This window comes from Oryctolagus cuniculus, chromosome 1 (assembly GCF_051225735.1).
Source record: "Oryctolagus cuniculus isolate XC-2025 breed Fujian yellow rabbit chromosome 1, ASM5122573v1, whole genome shotgun sequence".
Taxonomy (NCBI): domain Eukaryota; kingdom Metazoa; phylum Chordata; class Mammalia; order Lagomorpha; family Leporidae; genus Oryctolagus; species Oryctolagus cuniculus.
In genome coordinates, this window is record NC_142867.1 from 184,562,553 (window position 1) to 184,577,521 (window position 14,969).

The 14,969-nt window shown below is 39.4% G+C and overlaps 1 pseudogene; it reads right to left on the minus strand.

The window, feature by feature from the left end:
• Positions 1–4,676: 4,676 nt before the first annotated feature.
• LOC100356161 (interferon alpha-1-like) lies at positions 4,677–5,248 on the minus strand (annotated as a pseudogene).
• Positions 5,249–14,969: the final 9,721 nt, after the last annotated feature.

A 14,969-nucleotide genomic window follows, 5' to 3' on the forward strand; every position in this document is an offset into this window, starting at 1 on the left:
ATTGACAGTGAGGGTATTTGTCTATGAGTTCATATTTGCCATCTTATATTAGAAGTGACTCTTTGGAATTAAAATTGTACAAAAGAAATTAATGCAACATGAACATGTAACTTCTCTGGTTAGCAGAGAGCTGTGTGCTCAGACTGGCAGCTCTCCCTTCCCCTGGAGTCCCACATGCATGGAGGACGTGAGATTGGGATGTTGTGGTCTGCACAGTGGAAACAGGCAGGGAGTGCGTGCTTCTCTGTTTCTACAGCTCTCAAGTCTCACAGAGTCCATGCCCTGATCAAAGCCAGGTCTTTTATTACAACAGATGAACGGTGAAGGAAACAGGCCCACTAAAGCATGGGACTCAGTTCTTTCCGAGAACTAGCATTTTTGCTGCATGATATTCGATTTTTACTCAGAGTAGCATTTCTGCGCAGCTCAGAATCCTGCCCTCCTGTGCGTCTTGGTTGCTGCCTTTGTCACACGTGGCTCCAGGGCGCTGTCTTTCCCTGAGATGATGTCAGTGGCCCACACAGAAACCCAACCCTGCTTTCTGTTTCCCTTAGCTGCAGCGACTGCTACATCATATGCACCGGAAGTTAGGAGAGTCTCTCCTGCAGACGTTTAGGCCAACCCAGAACTTTTGTTAAACTGCTGCTGTCTTTGTGGTTCCCTACTCTCTAGGGAAAATGTTCAGTCGAAACCACAACTGAGCACAGAGCAGCTATGTGTGAATGGGCAGGAAGATGAAGGGAATCAATGACAAGCGCCCTCTGGGAAATTTTACATCAGACAAGAGGGAAACTGTGATGATGGGGGGATGGATTCTGAAAAGCCAGGTGCCAAAATCGGTGAACATGCATCTGCTGTCTTCTGCACCTCATACAGCTGTGTATCTCCTGTTTCAGGGGTGTATACAAGGCACCATGTCCTGACTGACTACAGCAGGAACAGCATGGAAATGAGGAGGGACAGTTTCTCAGCCTCTCTGGAATTCTTGACAGAATTCTGGGTTTTCAGGCTGCCTCCACTGCTGGCCAGTGGCTGAAGTGTTAGGACGTGGTTCCTAAGAATCTTATAGAAAGACAATTCATGTTACAAAGACAGTGAAGGAGAAGGACAATATTAGCAATAGTTTGAATTCTTACTGTATGGAAGATTTTCTACTGAGTGCTCTAAAATGCATGTATTCACTTAATATGCACAACAAAATAAATTTTTAACCAACTTTGCAGGAAAATTGAGGGCCATAGAATCTAAGTGGGTGACTCAGCATCACCAGTAAGTCCAAGTAGAATGGAATTTCACTATGAAATGGTGAATTTGTAAGTTTCATACACTGAATTTCTGTTATCATCTGTTATTTCTCCTTCTATTCCTGAATCAGTCTTGCTGTCAGGTTTTCCATCGTCCATATTGGTTTTGGCCTTTTTTAAATTTTGCTTCCCACCTTTATTAGATGAGGGTACTTTATTGGTGTATATGTCTGTGGTAATTTGTTTATTGTGGATCCACATGAGATTGTAATACTCATATAATCAGGAAACTTACAATGAGTAATGTAAAACAATGCTTATCATAATATCTAGCTCTCCTAGAAAATGGAGTGTGTGATAAGGCAGCTGTCATGGGCTAGAGTAGAAGCAACAGAAATTTACCTAAGTTAATTACCAAAGCAACTAAAATCAGAAATCAATACATCATCAATAATAACTAGATATTTTGAGGGAGGATTGAATAAGTAATTCATTCCTGCCTAATAATTATCAAAAACAGCAGCTCCCTGATATTTAAAGTAGCACTAATTAAAATAATAATTCATTATGATGTAAAATATGAATCTTGCGTTAAAACAAATGTATTGAATACATTAATTTGATTTTCCAGTATGTCACTTGCGTGGATTCTAACCAGAAAAAAAACAGGTAACCTATAGACAGAAAAAATAGCCTGCATCATTTTGCACCTCTCCCATTGCCCTCCGCCCTTGAGAGTAACTGAACTCTTGTTGGCACACCCACTTCTCCATAAGGTTAAGGCCTTTCAGTTGAGCTTTTGGGTTCATCATTCTCTGTCTCACAGTAAAAATGCTGGGCAGTAAGTCTCAGACTATGATGTTAGATAAAATCAGCCTACTTTCCTTTACTGGTTTCAAGCTTTAATATTTGGTATGTTTATTGGTACAAGTTCTCTTAGTGCCTCTGATTTGTTTTCTCTTTCAACCTGAGGGCAGAACCAAAATCGCAAAGTAAAAATGAAAACATGAAAGCCCTATGCATTGTTTTCCATAACTTTCTGATACAATCTTTTTTCTTTCTCAGAGGTTGTCAAGGCATTCGTATCAGTTTAGCTGAAAGGAAACCGTGCAAGTCTGAGTATCATGAAGATGAAGAAGGAAGTGACTCCTCAGGTGAAAAGACAGCAGTGGGAGTTCTCTTCTCTTATTCCCCCTTCCAGCTACTCCATGTGGTTTCTGCTGATTGATCTGCACATCCAGTGCCCACCAGGGTCTCCATTTCCACCTGTTTTCCCACTGTAGTGGTGTAGAGGGCAGTCTCAATTCACAGTGCAGCTTACTGACATTCAACATAATTCCATTATTTGGATTATTGTTATCATTATATATGTCATAAATTAAAATAAGTAAAATATTCAAGGTGTTAATATGGTTTGCCAATGCATTTAACCTATGAAATCTATCCTGACACAATCTTTAATTCACATTGATTAACACACATTCTTTCCTATTACCAATCCTATCTGCTCCCTTCACTGCTAAATGCCAATCTCTCAAAATTAGTCTTTATGTGCGTTATGACTAATTTTTCTATTCATGTCTTGACCTACGCTAATGTGGTTTCTGGTTATGAATTCTACAAAATCATTGCAAACTCAGATCATCATTGCCATTCACTTTCCTACTGTGGTGGACAATTTCCATTCATGTGTTTCATAAATCCTCCGATTCCTCATCTAGGTAATTTAATTTTGTTTAGGGCACTTTTTTTTTTTTTTTTATTTTTTGACAGGCAGAGTGGACAGTGAGAGAGAGAGACAGAGAGAAAGGTCTTCCTTTGCCGTTGGTTCACCCTCCAATGGCCGCCGCGGCCGGCGCACCGCGCTGATCCGATGGCAGGAGCCAGGAGCCAGGTGCTTTTCCTGGTCTCCCATGGGGTGCAGGGCCCAAGCACCTGGGCCATCCTCCACTGCACTCCCGGGCCACAGCAGAGGGCTGGCCTGGAAGAGGGGCAACCGGGACAGAATCCGGCGCCCCAACCGGGACTAGAACCCGGTGTGCCGGCGCCGCTAGGCGGAGGATTAGCCTAGTGAGCCGCGGTGCCGGCCTGTTTAGGGCACTTTTATCATTCTCTCTTGTCCTTCCCATGGTGGGCAATTCAGCTTCAGTTTGCTAGGTGACTTTTGCCTGAAAAAGTTGAATGTACTCAGAATCATGTTTGAGTTTGTTCTCCTCTACACTCTCTCCCCACGATGACCTCCGTGGCTGCGTTTGCAATTGCCACAAGTGGACCTTCAGCTACTGCATTCCTTGTAAACTGCCTGCTCATATATCCAACTGACAATGGACATTTTCTTTTAGATTTGTACCAGTCAATTTTTGGACGATGTCTCTGTTTTTCATCTCTCAAAGACCCCTAGTCCACTGTCAAGTCAGAGACTTTCATTGTTCATTTTTTTTATTACAGTATTTAACACAGCTGATGAGAAATGTGGTTATTGATATATTGAATTTATTTTCTTGTGAAAATCAAAGTTAAATGACAACAGAACTGTATTTTTATTATTCATCTCTATATTTAGGGTATTTTATGCAACATCATTGAGGGAAAGGAGTATTTTAGAATTTCTTGAATATAATATCAGTCAGTAAATTAATTCTACCACCACCTCTTTTTTTTTACAGATTTTATTTATTTATTTGAAAGTAGGAGTTACAAAGAGAAAGGAGAGGCAGAGAAAAAGAGAGACGTCTTCCATTTCATCTGCTGGTTCACTCCCCATTTGGCTGCAATGGCCGGTACTGCACTGATTTGAAGCCAAGAGCCAGGATCTTCCTCCAGTTCTCCCATGTGGGTGCAGGGGCCCAGGGTCTTGGGCCATCTTCCACTGCTTTCCCAGGCCATACCAGAGAGCTGAATTGGAAGTGGAGCAGCCAGGTCTCGAACCAGTGTCATATGGGATGCCGGCACTTCAGACCAGGGCATTAACCCACTCCTCCACAATGCCGGCCCCCACTAACTCTTTATTAACATTGCACAATAAGTTTTACAGTTTCACAAAAAGTATAAACAAATATTAGAAGTTTGGTATAGTAAAAACTTAATGGAAAATATAAAATAATAAATTACTGAAGATAATGAACATGTTTCATTATATTATTAATCAGAGTCAATGTACACAGGATATTATATAGACAAAAATAATTTAAATCTCATAAATGAACAAATTAACATTTAAATAGATAAATAAATATCTGTACAGATATCTGTACAGGCCTAGTCCCTATATAGTGAACACAAAGTGTTGTACTAGTCCTCAAAATGTCTGAAAAATTGATTGATTTCACATCGCCAGAACCACAGAAATGACAATCTTTGAAATGGTAAAACTTCCTCAAGTGTGGCAATGTATATTAGACAGTAAGAATGATTTCTATATTGAACGAAGTCTCATTCCTTACTTCTTAATCTTTCTTGCTATACTGCTGATAAATACATGGCTCTCCAGATTTCTGTTCTGACGGCCTCCCAGGTACAAGGGCTGTATTCTTTCTCTGTCAGATAGAGGTGGATATTTCTGAAGTATTTCTTCACAGCTGGTACATAGGGATTCTGTATCGGGGGTGTCTGTTTCACTTCCACTTCCTGCTTCACACAGGCTTCCAAGTCATAGCGCTGCTGGTAGAATCTGGGGCACAGTATGTCAAGGATACTCTTGTCCCAGGGAGCAGATGAGTTTGGTGTGCAGAAAGGTCTGAAGACCCCCTCTGGGTCATCTAATGGAGGACAGCGATGGCTTGGGCCTTCTGGACCTGGTGTCCATCAAACTCCTCCTGGGGTAAACCAAAATCATGAATGTCCTGCTTACAGGAGGAGCCCATCACTCTCCTCATTTCTCTCAGATTCATCAAGGTCTTCCTATTACGAGGGCTGTGAGTATGAGGCAGATCGTAGTTCAGAGAGCAGACAGACTTGCAACTGAGCACCACCAGGACCAACGATAAATAAAATGACAAGGACATTGGGGATTTTGCATACGGTACTGGATTGGCTGAGGTGGGTGACTCTGGACCTTGGTCTCTTGGTTCTCTGAAGACCCTGCTTCATTCGGATACTAAAATGGGGGAATGCTGTCTTCCGTTCTCTGAATGCCACCTCTTTCTTTCCGCTACTGTTTTTGCTTTCCTTTTGCACTCTGACGTTGCTTTTGACCACTTTCTCAACTCTTTTTTCCATTGTTGCCTCTTCTCCTCTGACTATTGAGCTGTTTTAGAAAACTTTTATAGTGAATAATCATACTTATTTTCTTCTATTTTATTTTATGCTTTTATTTGAGATGAAGAAAAATAGAAAGAAAGGGACAAAGTTTACTCCATTAGTTTCCTCCCCTGATGCCTGCTTTGCAGAGGACTGCTCTGAGTCAAATTGAAGAGGTAGGAAGTCAATGCAAGTTTCCTTCTTGGGTGACAGAGACCCGATTACTTGAGACATAACCTTCTGTATCCCAGAGTCTGCATTGGCAGCAAGCTGGAACTGGGAGATGGAGCTGGGAATAGAACCCATGAACTGTGATAACACAGCATCTCAACTGCTGCCTTATTGTTAGTGCCAAAGCCTAACCCTGTTGAATTTTTGTCATAGAGATATAATGCATATCTGTTTATGTACCCTATGAATATCTCTACTTTATACATTTAAATGTGTAGCTTAATATTTTTACTCAATTCAGGGTTAAGATTGACTAAATGATAAGCTAAACATTAAAAGCTGAATTGGAAACCCTTAACCATATAACAAAATTTACTGACTTGAATTCAATTAATTTATCACATCCATTGTAATGAATTGCATTCTTATGCAAATTAACAATTTATAAAAATATATAACAGTTCTTATATATATACAGTTCCAATGTACTGATACACTTAACAATCATTCAAAACTGCTATACACTATTGAAAAATTAAATTATTATCTTAACTTTATTTCTCATTGACTTAACTGTTGTTATTGCTGCATATGGCAAAATGATTAATGTCCATATCTGTTGATATTCATCCAGATATTATCAACATTTTTGTCTTCAGTACTTGACATAATTAATAATATGAATAACTTCAGTAAAATGAAATAATAGAGCATATGCATTTATTTCTCAAAGCCCACAAAGAAGTTAGAACCATTGAGAATCAAAAGTAAACAATGTTCACAAGACTGCAAATGGCTCCCATATATACTTGGAGGCTACCTCTTATATTGTGACATGGAGATCCAGCAAATCTTGGAAAATCCTTCAGACACAGCCATCAGCTCTACATGGCTCTGTAGCATTTCTGTCAACTCAGTGTCAGCATTTAATGTGACACACAAGAAAACCCAGAAAATGAAAATAAAAACAAAAGAAATAAGGTTTTTTCAGATGGGTTGAACTTAGGAGCACCTAAAACTATTAGAATACGTAAGATTTGTTCAATTCCTCAAAAACAAGGTATCACATCCTTGGAAGAAATATTGTAAACAATGGAAATACATTGGTGTGGAAATATCGATTTTATTATACTTTGTAAATTTGCACTGAATTTCTAATATTCCAAATAATGTTTAGAGTTTCAACCCCAGTTGATTGTTCTCAGTTATAAAGAAACCATCTCTTTCCTGAATATCAATTATAATACAGGGAATGGGCTGTGCAATTATTCCTCAAAGTATAAAAGACACTGCACATCCCTTGAATTCAGTTCCTTAATCTTTTTTCATTTTCAATTATTTTTATATGGAAGATCAATTTAGTAAATATTAACTAAATATTTCAACAGTTTGCACCCACACAGAAACACAAAGTGTAAAGTACTGTTTGAGTACTAGTTATAGCATTAATTTACATTGGACAACACATTAAGGACAGAGATCCTACATGGGGAGTAAGTGCACAGTGACTCCAGTTGTTGACTTAACAATTAACACTCTTGTTTATGGCATCAGTAATCACCCTAGGCTCTTGTCATGAGTTGCCAAGGCTATGGAAGACTTTTGCATTCACCAACTCTGATCTTATTTAGACAAGGTCATAGTCAGAGTGGAAGTTCTCCCCTCCCTTTCAGAGAAAGGTACCTCCTTCTTTGATGGCCCACTCTTTCCACTGGGATCTCACTTGCAGAGATCTTTCATTTAGGTCTTTTTTTTTCTTTTCTTTTTTTTTTTTTTGGCAGAGTATCTTGGCTTTCCATGCCTAAAATACTCTCATGGGCTCTTCAGTCAGATCCAAATGCCTTAAGGGCCAATTGTGAGGCCAGAGTGCTATTTAGGACATCTGCCATTCTATGAGTCTGCTGTGTATCCCACTTCCCATGTTGGATCCTTCTCTCCTTTTTAATTCTATTAGCAGTATTAGTGTATTAGCAGACATTAGTCTTGTGTATGTGATCCCTTTGACTCTTAGTCCTATCATAATGATCAATTGTGAACCGAAATTGATCACTTTGACTAGTGAGATGCATTGGTACATGCCACCTTGATGGGATTGAATTGGAATCCCCTGGCACGTTTCTAACTCTACCATTTGGGGAAAGTCCGATTGAGCTTGTCCTAAACTGTACATCTCCTCCCTCTCTTATTCCCACTCTTACATTTAGCAGGGATCACTTTTCAGTTAAATTTAAACACCTAAAAATAATTCTGTGTTAATTAAAGAGTTCAACCAATGATATTAAGTAGAACAAAAAAATACTAAAAGGGATAAAGTATTAAGTTGTTCATTGACAGTCAGGACAAGGGCTGATCAAGTCACTGTTTCTCATAGTGTCCATTTCACTTCAACAGGTTTCCTTTTTGGTGTTCGGTTAGTTGTCACTGACCAGGGAGAACATATATTTGTCCCTTTGGGCCTGGCTTATTTCACTCAGCATGATGTTCCTTATTCTTAGAAATCAAACATCATCACTTTTGCATTCAATTAATGAGAGAAGAAGGAAAAATGTTGATGTCCAAATTTGATTTAGAAATATATGTTGTAGTTGCATGGATTAATTTCTGGGGTTTTTATTCTGTTCCATTCATCTACTTGTTTATTTTTGTGCCAGTACCAGACTGCTTTGATTATAACTGCCCTGTAGCAGGTATTGAAATCTCTTGTTGTTATGCGTCCAGCTTTGTTTTTGTTATTTAAGATTACTTTAGCTATTGGGTGTCTCTTGTGTTTCCATTTGAATTTTAGTATCATTTTTTCTAGGTCTGAGAAGAATGTCCTTGGCTATTTTGATTGGGATCACATTGAATCTGTAAATTACTTTGGGTAGTATGGACATTTTGATGATATTAATTCTTATAATCCACAAATATGAAAGATTTTTCCTTTTTTCCCTTCTATTTCTTTCTTTAATGCTTTGTAATTTTATTGTAGCTATCTTTTACATCCTTGATTAATTATATTCCAAGGTATTTAAATTTTTTATAGCTATTGTGAATAGTACTGATCTTCCAGGTTCTTTCTCAGCCATGGTATTGTTTGTATATACAAAGGTTATTGATTTTTGTGTTTTCATTTTAAGGCCTGAAAATTTGCCAAACTCTAATCATGAGTTCTAATAGTCTCTTACTGGAGTCTTTTTGTTCCCCTTTATATAAGATTGTGTCATCTGCAAACAGAGATAGTTTGACTTCCTGCTTTCCAATTTTTATCCCTTTGTTTTTTTTTTTTTTTTTTTTTTTTTTTTTTTTTTTTGTCTAAAAGCTCTAGCTAGAACTTCCATACCTATAATCAATAACAATGGTGAAAGTGGGTATCCTTGTCTGTTTCTGGATCTTAATGGAAATTCTCCCAACTTTTCTCCATTTAACTTGATGTTGGCTGTGGGTTTGTCATATACTGCCCTGACTGTGTTGAGATAAGTTTCTTCTATGTACATTTTGCTTAAGGTTTTTATCATGAGAGTATGTTGTATTTTAATCAAATGTTTCTCTGCATCTATTGAGATAATCACGTGGTTTTCATTTGTCAATAATGTGATAAATAATGTTTATTAATTTGTGTATGTTGGACCACATTTGCATCCCTGAGATAAATCCTGCTTGGTCTGGGTGAATGATCTTTCTGATATGTTGTTGGACTTGATTGGTTAATATCTTGTTGAGGATCCTTGCATCATGGTCCATTAGGGATATTAGTCTATAGTTATTTCTTTGTTGCGTCTTTTTCTGGTTTTAGAATTAAAGTGACACTGGCCTCATAGAAGGAGTTTGGGAGAATTCCCTCCATTTTAATTGTTTTGAATACTTTAAGATTAATTGGGATTAGTTCTTCTTTGAAAGTTTGATAGAATTCAGCAGTGAAACCAACTGGTCCTATGCTTTTCATCATTGGGAAGATCTGTATTATTTCAATAGTAAGTTTTTTTTATTTTAAAGATTTAATTATTTATTTGAAAGTCAGTGTTACACAGAGAGAGGAGAGGCAGAGAGAGAGAGAGAGAGAGAGAGGTCTTCCATCCGATGGTTCACTCCCCAGATGGCTGCAATGGCTGGAATTGCGCCGATCTGAAGCCAGGAGCCAGGAGTCCCCTCTGGGTCTCCCATGTGGGTGCAGGGGCCCAAGGACTTGGGTCATCCTCCTCTGCTTTCCCAGACCACAGCAGAGAGCTGGATTGGAAGAGGAGCAGCAATGCCGGCGCTGCAGGTCAGGACATCAACCCATTGCGCCATAGCGCCAGCCCTCAAGATCTGTATTTTTGATTCAATATCTGTTTTGGTTATTGGTCTATTTAGTTTTTTTAATGTATTCATGTCTCAATTTTGGTAAATTGTACAACCAACTACATTTTAACAAATGAGCTAAAATCAATCCCTGGAGAAAGGAACAATCTCTTCAACAAATGGTGTAGGAAAAATTGCATCACCATATACAGAAGTATGAATCAAGACTCCTACCTTACACCTTATACAAAAATCAACTGAGTATGGATGAAGGATCTAAATCTATGACCTGATATTTTCAAATTACTAGAGGTAAGCATTGTGGAAACTGCAAGACATTAACACAGGCAAAGAAAAGACCCCAGAAGCAAAGGCAATAAAAGCAAAAATAGATTATATCAAGCTAAGAAGAATCTGCACTTCAAAGGAAACACTCAACAAAGTGAAGGGGCAACTGACAGAATGGGGGAAATATTTGCAAACTAGACAACTGTAAAAGATTAATATCCAAGATTTATAAATAATTGAAGAAACTCAATGACAACAAAACAAGTAATCCAGTTAAGAATTGGGCAAAGGGCATGGAAAGACATTTTTCAAAGGATGAAATACAAATGCTCAACAGACACATGAAAAACTGCTCAGGATCACTAGCAATAAGAGAAATGCAAATGAAAACCAAAATGAGGTTTCACTTCACCCCAGTTAGAACAGTTATCATCCAAGAATCAAAAAATAATAAATGTTGGTGAGGATGTGGAGAAAAAGCTACCTTAATACACTGTGGGTGGGAATGTAAACTAGTACAACCAATATGGAAGACAGTATGAAGGAGGGGCTCAGAAATCTACAAATAGATTTACCATATAACACAGCAATTCCCACTCCAAGGAATTTACCCAAATGAAATGAAATCAACATATGAAAAAGTTTTGTACCACATGTTTATGGCAGATAATTGATAATAACATGCAATATAATACAGAAAATAGGCTGTCAAATTGTTCCTTATAGACACCATCTACCTTGAACTCAGTTCCTTATTCCTGGAAAGCAAGTATCATCACTTTTGCATCTCAATTAATGTGAAAAAAGTAAGAGTTGGGGCCAGCACTGTGGCGTAATGGGTAAAGTTGCCACCTGCAGTGTCAGCATCCCATGTGGATGCCGGTTCAATTCCCGGCTGCTCCACTTTCAATCCGCTCTCTGCAATAGTCTAGGAAAGCAGTAGAGGATGGCCCAAGTCCCTGGGCCCCTGCACCTATGTGGGAGATCCAGAAGAAACTCCTGGCTCTTGGTCCAGCTCCAGCTGTTGTGGCCATTTGGGGTGTGAACCAGTGGATGGAAGATGTCTGTCTGTCTGTCTCTCTCTCTCTCTCTCCCTATCTCTCTCACTCTCCCTGCCTCTGCTTCTCTGTAATTTTGCCTTTCAAATAAATAAATATTTTATTAAAAAAGAAAAATTGATGTCTAAATGTGATTTAAAAATGTAAGGAGGAGGCTGGCACCACGGCTCAATAGGCTAATCCTCTGTCTGCGGCACCGGCACACTGGGTTCTAGTTTTGGTCGGGGCGCTGGATTCTGTCCCAGTTGCACCTCTTCCAGGCAGGCTCTCTACTGTGGCCTGGGAGTGCAGTGGAGGATGGCCCAAGTCCTTGGGCCCTGCACCCGCATGGGAGACCAGGAGAAGCACCTGGCTCCTTGCTTCAGTTTAGCATGGTGAGCCAGCCGCAGTGCGCTGGCTGCAAGCGGCCATTGGAGGGTGAACCAACAGTAAAGGAAGACCTTTCTCTCTGCCTCTCTCTCTCACTGTACACTCTGCCTGCAAAAAAAAAATGTAAGGAGGAAAAAAATATACTGGACAAAAATGTCACCATGTAAGTAACCTACATACAACCAATTCTTCATGGGGATTAAGGAATGGAGAAGAGCAAAAACAAAATAGTGGATGGAATGTGTATTAATGGTAGCAAGCAAGCATGGGCTCAAGAACGTATTTATTCTCTGGTTCAGGTATTGGTTTTCAGCTTTGTTCAATATAGCTTCAATAGATAGTTAAGGAAGACTTGACAACCACAAAAGTTTAATCACAAGGAAGGTAAATTTATGAAGGTATAATATTCTCTCTGGATAATAGACATGTGTTAACTGTACCATATTCTCACCTAGTGGATAAATAAACTCAGAAGGTCAATAGTTTTCTTCTCATTTCTCTAAAAAGAAAGAAAGGAATACAAAATTTCAAAAGACACTTCTCTCAACTTAATAGAGTTAAATAATAAACTAATGTTAATGAAAGGGATACACCAACCTTAAATAATAAATTATATTAAGTGCTTATTGTAACACATTGTTCTTAATATTTAAAAAATAAATCCTCACTCTCCCAATGAGGAATATTCTCATTTTTTATATTTGTTGAATACCTAAAAAGGTCCAGTTCCATTTAGTCAATGAAGACATCAGTGATCAAACTGATAGTAAAATATTCTACTATTTTCAGATTCATAAGGGAAAAAACTCATAATAAACAGGCAAAATCTATTTTTTAAAGATTTTATTTATTTATTGGAGAGGTAGAGTTACAGACAGTGAGAGGGAGAGACAGAGAGAAAGGTCTTCCTTCCGTTGCTTCACTCCCAAATGGCCGCAACAGCTAGAGCTACACAGATCTGAAGCCAGAGCCAGGTTCTTCGTCCCTGTCTCCCATGTGAGTACAGGGGCCCAAGGACTTGGGCCATCCTCTACTGCTTTCCCAGACCACATTAGAAAGCTGGATTGGAAGAGGAGCAGCTGGGACTAGAACCCGGAGCTCATATGGATGCTGGTGCCACAGGCAGAGGATTAACCTACTGTGCCACAGCGCCGGCCCCTGCAAAATCTATTTAAACCCAGGGAATTCATTAACTGTGGAGCTACTCTTAGAACCCAGAAAGTCAAACTTTTGAATCCTCATGACTTAAATGGTCTCTAATACTAACCACTTGACTTCTAGACTGATTAAAATTTTTATCAATAATTTTATACTTGTTATTTGAGAGATGGAGAGAGAAAGAGTAAAAGAAAGCTCCCATCTACATTTGTTTCATTCACAAAATACCCACAACAGCCAGACAGAGCAGGTCAAACTGGTAGCAGGGAACTCAATTAAGGTCATCAATATGAGTGGAAGGAACCCAATTACTTCATATATTACCAATGCCTTCCAGGGTATGCATTAGCACAAATCTAGAACTGGGAACTGGAGCAAGGAAGTAAATCTACATTCTATCATATAGGGTGCAGGTATCTTAACCATTAGCTAAATGCCTTCCATTAAACTGATGAATACTTTTCCTGTACAATCCCACATAAATAATGTCAGAGTCTCCCTTTGGAGATTCCATTTCACTTATTCATTGTAAAATCCCATTAGCTCTTGTCAACAGTTTCATTTGCAATTGTATTGAGCCCCATTTTACTTACATAAATTACACCCTATTTTAGTCTTCTTGAGAATGTGTTTATAAAGTTTTATTGTAATCATAAATCAATTTGTGAACCCCAGTAATATATGAAAAACCAATTCTTAGAAATTCTGCATATTGCTATCCATTTAATCAAATATCCCAGTCTTTCAGACAGGCAGGCAGGCATGAGACCTTTTCTGCTACTTCCCCAATTCAGTTACATTAGAATATGGCAAGATGTCTTCTTCATCTGGGTATCACTGCCTTTCACAATATAATCTTCATATCATGTGATGCCACTTTGAGGCACTCAACAAAATCCTAATCTGGCACACCTTTAGGACTCCAACTATAAGATGCACTGTCTCCCATCTTCCAGTGTTCCAATTGAGTGCTTTAAAAAAGTTTCAGCCATGTGATGACCTGGACAGTGTCCTCCTGCATCGCTGCAGGTGTCTCCCAAAATGTGGCCACAGACAGATCAGACTGTCCTCCTCCCTGCCCACTCTCTGTCTCTGGGAGTGTTTGCTCAGGTATGCCAGAAAGCCCCCTACTTGTTTACCATTGTTTGCCTCCCCAACACCATATAGACCTAAATTTTGTGGAATATTTCACCATTTCCCCTTTTCTGTCTGTAATATTTCATGTACACAAATTTTAGAACATCTTTTATTTCCCTCCCAATAAGATGGAAAATGTCAATACAGCCAGAACTGTGTTTGCTTCATTCACCTGCATTGCTGGATGGAAATTACACAAATCACTGCTTTCATCATCAATTTCTAGATAGAATATAAGTGAAATGCATGAGTAAGAAAACAAATGTTCCAGAGGCTGGAGTCCATCATGACAGTCTGTCTGTCTAACCTGCTGTTAGACCTGGTGTCCCTGTAGGTGTCAGTGGGGACCCTGACTTGGCAGACAGCCCCTGCTGCTCCTGGGCAGGACTGGCTCTGAACTTTCAGATGGCAGTGTCAGGGGGTGGAGGGCTCTCTGGGGGAAAGCGCTCCTGCCTGTGAGATGGTTTGCAGGTTGGGGATACCTCAATCCTCATTGCCACCCTCCCCTTGTAAAAATGGGCATCCTCACACTCACTGGTATCAGATCCTGGCAAGGGTTTTCTGTGACCCAGCTCCCGGTGGGAGGAGGCTGCTGGCCTGTGGTTTGACTCCTGACAGTAGAAGACAGTGTTAGGAACATCTGTGACACCCTCAAGTGCCAGAGTCCAGCTCCAGCCAGTCCAGGGGTCCCAAGGTGTGAGAGGTGTCAGTGCTCGAAGAAATGAGAGACACACTCACAGCAAGGCTGATGGCCTGGCTCTGGCTCTCGAGCACCAGACTTTATTTTTATATCATAAGTCAAATAATGATTCTTTCTTCTTACAGTAACAAGTCTGTGGTCCATTTTCACCTAGTTACAATTTCTTTGATTTTCAAGGGCATATTCAGAGCATGGGTTACAGTCACAGGTGCAAGACAATGATTTTCAAAGGCATGTTCAGAGCATGGGTTACTATCACAGACAGGTGTGAGATAACAGGCTGCCCACACAATCCAAGGCCTGGAATGTTGTCGAGTTATGCAGAAATTGGCTACATAAGCTAGA